The sequence below is a fragment of the Myxocyprinus asiaticus genome, chromosome 36 (genome assembly GCF_019703515.2).
Source record: "Myxocyprinus asiaticus isolate MX2 ecotype Aquarium Trade chromosome 36, UBuf_Myxa_2, whole genome shotgun sequence".
Taxonomy (NCBI): Eukaryota; Metazoa; Chordata; class Actinopteri; order Cypriniformes; family Catostomidae; genus Myxocyprinus; species Myxocyprinus asiaticus.
Window position 1 is genome coordinate 15416483 of NC_059379.1, and position 12045 is coordinate 15428527.

At 40.0% G+C, this 12045-nt stretch overlaps 1 pseudogene; it reads right to left on the reverse strand.

Annotated features, from left to right (window-relative positions):
• Positions 1-10159, reverse strand: part of LOC127426810 (ribosome biogenesis protein BMS1 homolog) — a 42413-nt pseudogene extending 32254 nt beyond the window's left edge.
• Positions 10160-12045: the final 1886 nt, after the last annotated feature.

The following is a 12045-nucleotide window of genomic DNA, read 5'->3' on the forward strand; positions in this document are numbered from 1 at the left end:
TGAGTCGCATATAATCATTTGTTAAGACTTCTGAATTATACTTTTGCTTCCTTTTGAAGCTTGAAGAAGTGGTCATCATAAACTGCCACTGTGTGACATCACTGAGCACAATTTTGTTCCCCACAATTTCTCCCTTTGCGTTAAAGAGCACCTATTATGGTTTTTAAACGTGTCCAATTTTGTTTTAAAGGTCTCATACAATAGATTTACATGCATCCAAGGTCAAAAAACACTTTAATTTGCTCATAATTTAAATTGCAGCATTACCTTTTTTCCCCAGTGTCAAAAACGACTCGTTCAATGATCGATTGGAATTCAATCAAAAGGATTCATTCTAAACTCCTCCTTTCAGAGAGCCTACTCTGCTCTGATTGGTCAGATGTCCCAGTCTGTTGTGATTGGTCTACCGCTTAGTGTAGTGTTTGAGGGCAGGTCAAAGCTGTTTGCGAGCAGCCAATTAAGACCAGAGTCGGGTTTTTTGTTACCAAATAACGTAGGTTAGTACAGGAAGTAAGTCTGGAATTACTAACGACAGGAGGAGGTGATGCGTCAGTCTCATCAATGGCGGTGAATGAATTCTGCCTTGGCGGTTTATATACGCCACAACTGTCATGTTGTCTGAGCGAACCAGAACATGACAATTCGCTATTTCTGACTGAAAAGCCTTCAAGGCTAGGAATACAGCCGATTGCTCTAGGAGGTTGATGTGCCATGCCTTCCTCGCACCTGTCCAGGTGCCGAAAGCCTGGGCGTCCATCGCACACCACCCCCCATCTTGTGTTGGAAGTATCCGTAGTCACCACTTTCCACCTGAAAATCTGCCCCAGCATGACACCTCGCTGGTAAAAGGCAGGAGCTGTCCAAGGTGCTGGAGCAGCTATACAGCGGCAAGACATAGTGATGCGCATGCACCCATGGCGCCAAGCATGTTGTGGCACATGGCGCTTGAGCCAGCACTGAAGAGGTCTCATGTGTAAAATACCTAATGGAATGACCGCAGATGCCACCGCCATAAACCCCAATGCTATTTGAAACAGCTTCAGTGGAAGTGTTCTTCCCAGTCTGAACTGAGACAGACACTGTAGAATGGCCTGAACGTGCTCGCTTGTGAGGTGCGTGTGCCCTCTCACAGGGTCAAGGCGGGCTCCCAAAAAGGAGATTTGTTGGCTGGATAGAGCGTGCTCTTTGCCCATTTGACACTGAGGCCCAAGCTGTTTAGATACTGAAGCAGTAAGTCTCTGTGCTGGCATAACAGAGCCTCTGATTGGATCAGTAATGGCCAATCATCGAAGTAGTTCAAAATGCGCAAGCCACTCAGTTTCAGAGGGGCGAGTACCGCATCGATGCACTTTGTAAACGTGCGAGGAGCCAGAGACAGCCCAAAGGGCAGGACTTTGAATTGATACGCCATTCCCTCGAACGCAAATATCAAAAACATCCTGTGATGTTGTACTAGTTGGACGTGAAAGTACGCATCTTTCAGATCTATTGACGCAAACCAATCGTGTGGGCAGACATGCGATAAGATCCTTTTCTGAGTAATCATTTTGAATGGGCGCTTTGTAAGTGTAAGCGTGATTGAAATGTCTCAGATCTAGGATTGGCTAAAGCCCGCCGTCTTTCTTTGGGACAAGAAAATAACGGCTGTAAAACCCTTTTTGGGTTTGACAATTTGGAACAACCTCTATCGCGCTTTTCCCAAGGAGATTGTGTATTTCAGCTCGTAACACTGGCGCTTCCTCGGACAAAACCCATGCAAGACAGAATGCCGTTGCGATCCACCGCCGAATGAGACGAGGCCGTGCACTCCTATAGGAGAGCTGACTTTGCGTGGGTGCAGCTCAGACAGAGAATGCAGCTCTCGTGCTGATCTGACAGCGGGATGTGCCTCTCACACAAGGAACACTTACAGAACGACATCTTTAAAAAGACGCAAACACGTAAGCAACTCTTTTAGATATACAGTGAAATACAAAAGCTTGAGCACCCCTGATCAAAATTTCTGTTGCTCTTGAATAGCTAAGAGAGTAAAAGATGGCCTGATTTCCAAAAGGCATAAAGTTAAAGATTACACATTTCTTTAATATTTTAAGCAATATTACTTTTTTATTTCCATCTTTTTTAGTTTCAAAATCATAAAAAAAGGAAAAGGGCACCCTGCATGGTCAGTATTTAATAAAACCCCCTCTGGCAAGTATCACAGCTTGTAAACACTTTTTGTAGCCAGCTAAGAGTCTTTCAATTCTTGTTTGGGGGATTTTCCCCCATTCTTCCTTGCAAAAGCCTTCTAGTTCTGTGAGATTCTTGGGCTGTCTTGCATGCACTGCTCTTTTGAGGTCCATCCACTTGATGTTTAGGTCGGGGGACTGTGAGGTCCATGGCAAAACCTTCAGCTTGCATCTCTTGAGGTAGTCCACTGTGGATTTTGAGTTGTGTTTAAGATCATTATCCTGTTGTAGAAGCCATCCTCTTGTCATCTTCAGCTTTTTTACAGATGGTGTGATGTATGCTTCCAGAATTTGCTGGTATTTCATTTAATACATTCTTCCCTCTACCAGTGAAATGTTCCCAGTGCCACTGGCTGCAACACAAGCCCAAAGCATGATCGATCAACTCCCATGCTTAACAGTTGGAGAGGTGTTCTTTTCATGGAATTCTGCACCCTTTTTTCTCCAAACATACACTGGTGGCCAAAGATTTGGAATAATGTACAGATTTTGCTCTAATGCACCAAACTGGCATTCAACTGATCACAATGTATAGTCAGGACATTAATAACGTGAAAAATTACAATTACAATTTGAAAAAAAAAATTAAACTACTTCAAAGAGTTCTCATCAAAAAATCCTCCACATGCAGCAATGACAGCATTGCAGATTTTAGCTGTCAGTTTGTCCAGTTACTCAGGTGACATTTCACCCCACGCTTCCTGTAGCACTTGCCGTAGATGTGGCTGTCTTGTCGGACACTTCTCACGCACTTTACAGTCTAGCTGATCCCACAAAAGCTCAATGGGATTAAAATCCATAACACTCTTTTCTAATTATCTGTTGTCCAATGTCTGTGTTTCTTTGCCCACTCTAGCCTTTTTTTTTTTTTTTCTGTTTCAAAAGTCTTTGCAATTCTTCCCATAAGGCCTGCACCCCTGAGTCTTCTCTTTACTGTTGTACATGAAACTGTTGTTGAGCGGGTAGAATTCAATTAAGCTGTCAGCTTGTTAGGACATGTTAGGCATCTATTTCTCAAACTATAGACTCTCATGTACTTATCCTCTTGTTTAGTTGTACATCTGGCCTTCCACATCTCTTTCCGCCCTTGTTAGAGCCAGTTGTCCTTGTAGTGTACACCTTTGTATGAAGTATTCCGTTTTTTGGCAGTTTCAAGCATTGTATAGACTTCATTCCTCAAAACAATGATTGACTGACGAGTTTCTAGAGAAAGCTGTTTCTTTTTTGCCATTTCTGACCTAATATTGACCTTAAGACATGCCAGTCTGTTGCATACTGTGGCAACCCAAAAGCAAATACAAAGACAATGTTAAGCTTCATTTAACGAACCAAATAGCTTTCAACTGTGTTTGATTTAATGGCAAGTGATTTTCTACTACCAAATTAGCAATTTAGCATGATTACTGAAGGATAAGGTGTTGGAGTGATGGCTGCTGTAAATGGGGCCTGTCTAGATTTGATAAAAAAATTACTACTTTTTCAAATAGTGATGGTGCTGTTTTTTTACATCAGTAATGTCCTGACTATATTTTGTGATCAGCTGAATGCCACTTTAGTGAATTACCAATTTCCTTCCAAAACAGCAAAATCTGCACATAATTCCAAACTTTTGGCCGCCAGTGTATGTTTGGAGAAAAAAGGGTGCAGAATTTCATAAAAAGAATCAGTCTTGTTTAGATGTTCATTTGCAAACTTCTGACACTGAATTTTGTGCGAGGATGCAGGAAATGTTTTCTTCTCATGACTCTTCCATGAAGGTCATATTTGTGCAGATGTCGCTGCACAGTGCACCACTACTCCAGTCTGCTAAATCTTCCTTAATGTCTTTTGCAGTCAAAAAGGGTTGTTGATTTGCCATTCTAGCAATCCTACAAGCAGTTCTCTTGGAAAGTTTTCTTGGTCTTCCAGACCTCAACTTGACCTCCACCATTCCTGTTAACTGCCATTTCTTAATTACATTACGAACTGAGGAAACAGCTATCTGAAAATGCTTTGCTATCTTCTAGAGTTGGGGTACTCCAGTTCGGACTCAGACTCTAAGCATTTTTCCTCGTACTTGAAGCGGATTTGAGCCTTTCGGATTTGGGATTTTTTTCCGAGTCCGGCTGAGTCCCTGGCATTTGTGATGCAATGAAATTTTTTTTATGTGAAAAAAAAAACAAACGGAACTTAGGGTGACCATACGTCCTCTTTTGCCCAGACATGTCCTCTTTTTCAGACCTGAAAAAAGTGCCCGGCCGGGATTTAAAAATTGCCTCTAAATGGCAATTTTTTTTGGCTTTGTCTTCATAATGATGTGATCTCTACAGTTAGTACTATCATACATTGTGTATTTGATATACTGTACATCAGTTTTCACGCGTATATGTCCTTACGTGTGATTACTCTGGCTGAGAGCAGCAGCGCGCACTCTTTCAAAGTACTTTTTAACTCTCTCGCCCACACGCCTGTGCTGTATGTGTGTGCGGGAAAGAGATCGCCATTCGCCAGACGTGCTCTGCCGCTCTCATCCAGAAATATCAATAACATAAGTACACTTTAAAAACGTATGTTCCCCAACTCTGCAAATTATTAAATAGAACAAATGTTTTATCAGACTCACGCTTACTACCCAAAATAATTTCTAACAGAAAATGTTGACAATATCGAGACAAAATCAAATTTACTACGTATCAGGGACATTTAAACTAATATGATGGATGAAATAGACCATGATGGAAATTATACAACTCAGACCATCACATATATGTAGCTCAATCTCTGTGTGTTACCTGTAAAGCTGGCACTTACGTTTTAATGGCAAAAAAGTCAGAAAATACCATGAAGAACACAAGTGAGGGGAGAAGTCTCTATTCATCTATTTTCCATACTAAATATAATGTGAAAAGAACTAAACGTCAGCCCAAGGTGAGTTTGATCTTGACTTTAAGGAAGCAGGCTACACCTGGACACAGCAGCAGGACTGAAAAGTGTGAAGTGTAGTACTGTAGTATATAAATATTTTTTAATGGTATCTGAACTTTTCTGTTTCTATTTTATGTTGTTGTATTTAATTTTATGGGCATTATTAAATGTTTTAATTTGTTTGTTTCTTTCATTTTTTACGCCATGCCAGCTTCAATGGCTATATTCATGGCGGGAACCAGGTTTAGTTATTTAAAATAGTTAAATAAGTTAAATGGTGTTTAAGATTCATTTTGCCTAAAAACCTTAATACTAAATTTGGATTCATTTGATTAAAAACCTTTTCAAAAGAATCAACTGAATAATACAGGTTCCTCAGATGTGTAGAGGTATGACAGTCCAGTAAAATATGTTTAATGGATAGTGGGTTCTGACAAGATGAGCACTTTGGTGAATTTTCTCCTGATAGTAAAAATTGGTGTGTGAGTCTTGTATGTCCTATCCGGCATCGTGTATAAATGACTTGATCCCAGCGATTATTAAAAGGGAACACATATCTTGTAACAAGACAACAAGATTTAGTTCTCGTAATTTGTTGTTTAAACATTGATCCCACTCCGACTGCCATTTGTTTTTGATATATACATTCGGAGTTGGTTTCAGATCTGTGGAAGGTATAGGGCATTTTACTGGTTCATTAGATAGTGCTTCTCTGGCAGCTCTGTCTGCTTGTTCATTACCGGAGATTCCTGAGCATCCAGGTACCCAGCAGAAAATAATATTAAAACTCTTTGCTTCAAGAGATGATTTGATTAAAATCTTCACGATTGTAGGGTGATCAGTTTTAACAGCTTCAAGACATGATTTTGAATCAGTTATTATAAAAAAAAAATGTTGTGGAGCAGTCTCAATAAACGTCAGTGCCAGTAGTAGATTGTTTGCCTCTGCAGTGAAAACTGAACATTGGTCAGGGATGCAGATACCCTGACACAGTTGGTTTGTTGCAAAAGCTGCTGCCACTTTATTTCCAGATTTAGATCCACCTGTGTATATTGGGATATGTAATGGGTATACTGCTCTTATGACCAGAAATTGTTTATGGAATTATGGCGTTTTATATTTTTGGTTCCTTGTTAAATCCAGATGGATTTTAGGCTTTTTGAGATCCCATGGAGAAATTTTGCACACTGTTTAGATCCACTTTCAGATTCTCCAGATGGGTTTTTATACGTAGGCCAAATGGACAAATGAAACTTTATTTTTTTCATATATTGCTGAATGCTGAAGTGGGAAAACAGATGAATAGGCTGGGTTTTCTTTATTTGTTTTAAGTTTGGTTGCATATTGTAAGACCAACTTTAGGCGTCTGACTTCCAAGGAAGGTTCATTGGCTTCCGCATAGAGACTTTGGATTGGTGATGTTCTGTAGGCTCCCAAAACTAGTTGTATACCTTGGTGGTGTACAGTGTCCAAAAGTCGTATGTATGACTTCCTAGCTGATCCATAAATGATACTTCCATAGTCCAGCTTTGAGCGTACCATGGTTCTGTACAAGTTCATGAGGGTTGAGCTGTCTGCTCCCCATTTGGTTTTGGATAAAACCTTTAAAACATTCATAGCTATAAAACATTTCTTTTTTAGTGATTTAATGTGAGGAATAAAAGACAGTTTGTTGTCAAAAGTGATACCAAGAAACCTGTTCTCTTTAACAACTCCATCCATAAACAGCTCTGGTTCATTGTGTAGCGAACGAAGCTGACAGAAATGCATACAGATGGTTTTTGTTTGTGAGAACTGTTCTGTGTTGACCAGGAGTGCATTTTGTTTATCTTCAATTGGATTTTTCGTTCGATAGTATTCATGTACTTGCTCTTGTAGCAAATGCAGATATCATCTACATATAAACTACAGAGGACATCAGAGCCAATGACTTTTTCAATGCTATTTACTCTAATACTGAAGAGGGTTACTGATAGGATACTTCCTTGAGGAACTCCAAGTCCTTGTTTATGTAGGTTAGACAAGGTGTTTGCCATTTTAACTCTAAAAAGTCTGTTCAATAAAAAACTTTCAATGAAGACTGGCAGTCAACCTCTAAAATACATTTGGTACAAATCCTTTAAAATCCATGTTTCCATGTCGTGTCATAGGCTTTCTCCAAATCAAAGAAGACAGCTACAACGTGTTCTTTTCTGATAAAGGCGTCACGAATATAGCTTTCAAGACAAATAAGGTGATCTGTAGTGCTTCGACCTTTGCTGAAACCCCATTGGGCGTTACTTATGTGGTGTTTAGATTCCAGTATCCAGACCAGGCAATCATTGACCATCCTTCCATTGTTTTGCATAAACAACTGGTTAAAGCTATAGGGTGGTAGTTTATGGGGTCATTATGGTCTTTTCCTGGCTTTGGAATTGGCATTATTTCTGCTTCATGCCATGCAGATGGGATATTTCCCGATATCCAGATGGAGTTAAAAATTCTAGTTAGTGGATTTTATCCGGTCCAACAGCTGTGTCGTGGAATTTTTTAATGGCTCACTGTAGTTCTTCCAAAGAATAAGGTTGGCTGTATGGCTCTGTGTTACTGGAGCCGAAGTTAATCTTTTCTTTTTCTTGTTGAGCAAGAAAAGTTCGAAAAGCAGGAAGGCAGTTCTCAATAGATGAATTGTTTTCGAAAGTTTTTGCTAGAATGTTGGCAATTTCTTGTTTTGAAGTCAAGAGTGTGCTGTGTTGATTGTGTTTTTTCCCTTCATTTTCCGTTTCAGTTTCCATATTTTGTATGATGGAGTACTTGTTGTCATGTTGGAAACTAATCTTCTCCAGCTTTCCTTTTTTAATTCATTTATAATTTGTCTTGCTCGTGCTCTACTCATCTTAAGTTTGATAAGATTTTCAGTGGATGGATGTCTGAAGAACAGTCTTTCAGTTTTTTTCCTCTCTTTTATAGCTTCCTTACATGTATCATCAAACCATGGAAGTCGTCTATGTTTTATGTTTAAAGATGTTCTTAGGACTGTATCATTAGCTATAGATATGAGCGTTTCAGTGAAATTTTGCATAGCATCTGGGCTGTCTTCTGGAAACCGTGTCAGTTTCTCATGACAGAGGGTTTGAAATTGATACCAATTTGCTTCTTTGTACATTTGTTTCTTCCTCTCTGCCTTTGATGGTTACAATTGGGAAAAGATCACTTCCACAGAGGTCATGCCAAACTTTCCACGAGGTCTAAAAAATAATTCAGGCTGACAAATTGTTAGGTCGATTGCAGAGTACGTCTCCATGTCCTGGATGTAAATAGGTATTCAATCCATTATTTAAAAGACATACGGTGTGGTTATCTATAAAATCTTCAATCATTTTTCCTTATGTGTTACAGTGATTACTGGCCCACAAAGTGTTACGACTATTAAAATCTTCCATGAGAATAAAAGGAGATGGGAGCTGAGCGATAAGGTGATCTAGGTCCATGTGTGTCAAGTTAAAATTTGGAGGAATGTAGATAAGACGACTGTACGACTGTAATGGTTTTCTGAAAAGTCAGGCATACTGCTGTTGCCTGTAGGTTGCTATTAATATTTATATGACTATGGATCACATCTTTTCTTATTAAAATGGTTGTACCACAGGAAGCCCGCTTATCACTGGGACCGAAAGTGTTAAAACTTGTAAAAATTTTAAAAGAGAGAGTACCATCTGGTGGTAATTGTGTTTCTTGAAGACATATGGCTAGAGGGTTAATAATTGCAGTTAGACGCTGCAGCTCCGTAAAATTTGCCCTGATACCACGACAGTTCCATTGGATGATATAATTTTCCATTACCTATTAGGGAGAATAGGGACAGTTTTCTTGGTTCTGCCTTTAGGGGATGGACTTCTACTATGGTATTCATTCTCTTTCATTTCCACATCTTTTGTTTGTTTTGTCTTTGAGGCTTCATCTTGGGATACTTTTGATTATGAAGAACTTGCCTTAACGTTGTTTTTATTTGCCTTTTGGTTTCCTGTTTTGAGCTCTGACTGGAGTGAATGTCATTTAGAAGATTTTCGCTCTGTGTTCCTGTGTTCTTCATTTTTGGGGGAATATTACTATGGTTAACGGTTTGGGGTTTGTCTTTATGCATCCAGGTGATATCTGTCTGGCAGTCTATTGTTCTCACAGCTTTTTTTTGCAACAGTGGCGAAGGTTTTATTCAGCGTAAAAACAGAGACGACATCCACCATTTTCTTTGCTTCAAGGTAACTGATTCTCTTAGTACACCTGATCTTCTGTATTTCCTTTTCTTTGATCCACATGGGACACTGTTTTGATGCAGCTGAATGGTCACCTGAGCAATTACAACATTTTGATGGTTTTTCACAGCTTCCTTTGTCGTGGCCTACCTCCCCACAGTTACAACAGGTATGTTTGTTGTTGCAGCCATTAGATCCATGGCCGTATTTTTGACAGTTGAAACACCGCAGAGGGTTGGGTACAAATAAGTCCACTGGAACACTTAAGTATCCAATTCGAAGTTTATCTGGGTTTAGCAGTTTATTAAAGGTGAGGATGTACGTACCAGTTTTAATCGTTCGCTCTTCTCTCTTGATTATTATTCTTGTGATGTTCATTACTCCTTGGGTTTTGAGCTCATGCGTTATTTCTTCTTCATCCACATCATCCAACTCTAGTTCGGATTCCTTCTTTGACTGTAGTTCAAAGTTGGATGAGGAGATGTCTTTATTTGAACTCCAGCTAACATGCTGGCATGTAGTAGATTTTCAGCATTGGCATTTTTACTGCATTCCACAAGAATCTGTCCAGATCGTAGTTTTTTCACTTCCTTTACTGTTCCCGCTATTCCTGCAATACCTTTTTTGTATAGTGAAAGGGGAAAGCTTAATGACTGGAGAATCTGGAGCAGCAGCTTCAATGATGATGAATTTTGGCCAGTCATCATTACCCAGCACAAGAGCACGTCTATTTTCAGAGGTATTGTCGGTATCCAGGTCCAAGAAACGTTTTTTTGAGGTGTGTTTTGTAGCCATGTTTTGGGTTTTTAAGTTTAGTCATCTCTGCTCCCCACCCACCTTGGAGCCCAAAAGTAAGGGATGCACAGCGCTGTGGATCTTTCCCAGATTATACATCAGGGATACAGGGATGATATGCTCATGCAAAATGAGCAACAATTGCTCAATTTACTTGACTGAACCTTAGCCAACGCCTACTGGGAATCTGAGAGATATTTGATGTTCAGCTATCACAGAGTATTCCCAGGGCATGTCTTGACCAGCCGATTGATTGGATCGAGCCATTCCAACCTTCCGCCTAGGTGAAGTAGGAGCCAAAGTACGGTGTTGAAATAGTGGAAGCCGCAGCAAACCACATTTCTCAGGGACCAGGATCTCTTCCTCCACCGACACGGGTCGCAACTCACGGCAAACGAGTCGTCCTTTTCCTTATTTCTTATAATAGAAATGGGAAAATAAGGATCTATTTTACTCCAGGTCTTTACGAGAGTGATGGAAAAAACTTTTTGCTGAAATCCTAGCGGGGGTGGGGGACTTGAGGGTTGTTCTCTCTTGCCCAAGGAGACGACCCTAGCACTACGGAGGGAAGGAGCGTGCCACTGTTCCTTTCACGGGCTACCATCATAAAGATGGGTCCCGAGCCGTACCCGGTAAATGTTTTAATATTACCATTTATTAAATGTATTTAATTATATTATATTAAATGACTCTGACTCAATTGTTTAAAGACTCGTACTTAAACAACACTACTATCTTTTTATAGCTTTCTCCTGCTTTGTGGGCATCAATTATTTTAATTTTCTAGTGCTAGGCAGCTGTTTAGAGGAGCCCATGGCTGCAGATTGTTGGGACCAGGTTTGAAGAGTCAGAGTATTTATAAAGCTTTGAAATTTGCATCACCGTGCCTTTCCAAACAATGATTGTGAACAAGCTAATTAAGGTCTGAGACCTTGGTAAAAGTTATCTGAGAACTAAAATGTCTTGGGGTGCCCAAAATTTTACATGGTGCTCCTTTCCTTTTTTTCACTCTAAAATTTTACAAAACAAAATACTACACTGATCTTTCTTAAAATGTTGAAAAGAATGTTTCATCTTTAACTTTATGCCTTTTGAAAATCAGGATGCTGAAGTGGCCTGTTCACCAGTGAAGCGTCAAGCGGCGAGGCGGAGTGATGTTCGCCGGAACATTGCAGGGGAGCGGAGAGTCTTCTTGTTGCCGCGAAGATCCTGTGAAGACTCGTGTAGTCGATGTGAAGCAGTAGAGGGCTTCTAGATGAGAGATGAATTGCTGTCTTGAAGGAAGAAAATTCTGAAGAATGTTGTTTGTATGCCTGCTTTTATAGCGGACAGCTTTGCCCCTAAAGGGCGGGGCTCAAACACCATAGACAATATTAGAATATTGGTGTTATTGTAGAGAAGTTTCAACTAGGTCATGTGGAAGGACACTCCCATATGCGTCAGCAAACGCAATGTCAAGTGTACGGAGTCATAAGGGAACCTCACTCCCCTGGCTTCAAGAGGCACACTAGCGACTGATGCTAGAGGCTGCAGCCTGGTAAATCGAGTCCACATATGACATCACAGCGATTCCACTGGCTCAAAGAGCTAGTAACTGGTACTCTATTCAAAGCCCAATTAAAAACCTTAGAAATTCACTTTATGGTATATGCAGTTTTAACTATGTAAATACAACATTTAATGTCTTTTAAACCGTATGTTACACATAATAATATGTAACTGAAGTTATACATTGTGAAAATAAAGATGTGTCGTTGTTTGTGTTTTTCAGTTAGCCTAGACTTCAATGACATGCTACCACAATAACATGATAAGTTTTTGCTCAGGCATTACAAATGGTTACCCCCATGGGGACTCAATTATCCGGGCGGACAAAATGTATCATG